Here is a 320-nt window from a genome sequence, read left to right on the forward strand (position 1 = left end):
GTAAGCCAAGCACTTCTGGTGAATCAATTAAATGTAAGTAACAGCTGTTTTAGAAGGCTCTGACTTTAAGTTCTAGTATGACTTTACAGCTCTACGTTCCATGAAAATGTTTGAGTTTCAGATTATATATGATTCTTGTTCACATTCGCAATATTAAATGAAACTCAAATAAAATGGTTTTCTTGCTCTTGTGTTAAGTTTAGTATTAGCATATCTTCACATTTAAAAAAAAATGCACCCTCTTCCAAATGTACCGAAAGCTATGAAAATCTTTATTGAAGTTTTTTCAGGGTCAGGATACTAAGGAGGAGATGACATAG

This window comes from Propithecus coquereli, unplaced genomic scaffold, assembly GCF_000956105.1.
Source record: "Propithecus coquereli isolate 6110/MARCELLA unplaced genomic scaffold, Pcoq_1.0 Scaffold72, whole genome shotgun sequence".
NCBI classification, from domain to species: Eukaryota; Metazoa; Chordata; class Mammalia; order Primates; family Indriidae; genus Propithecus; species Propithecus coquereli.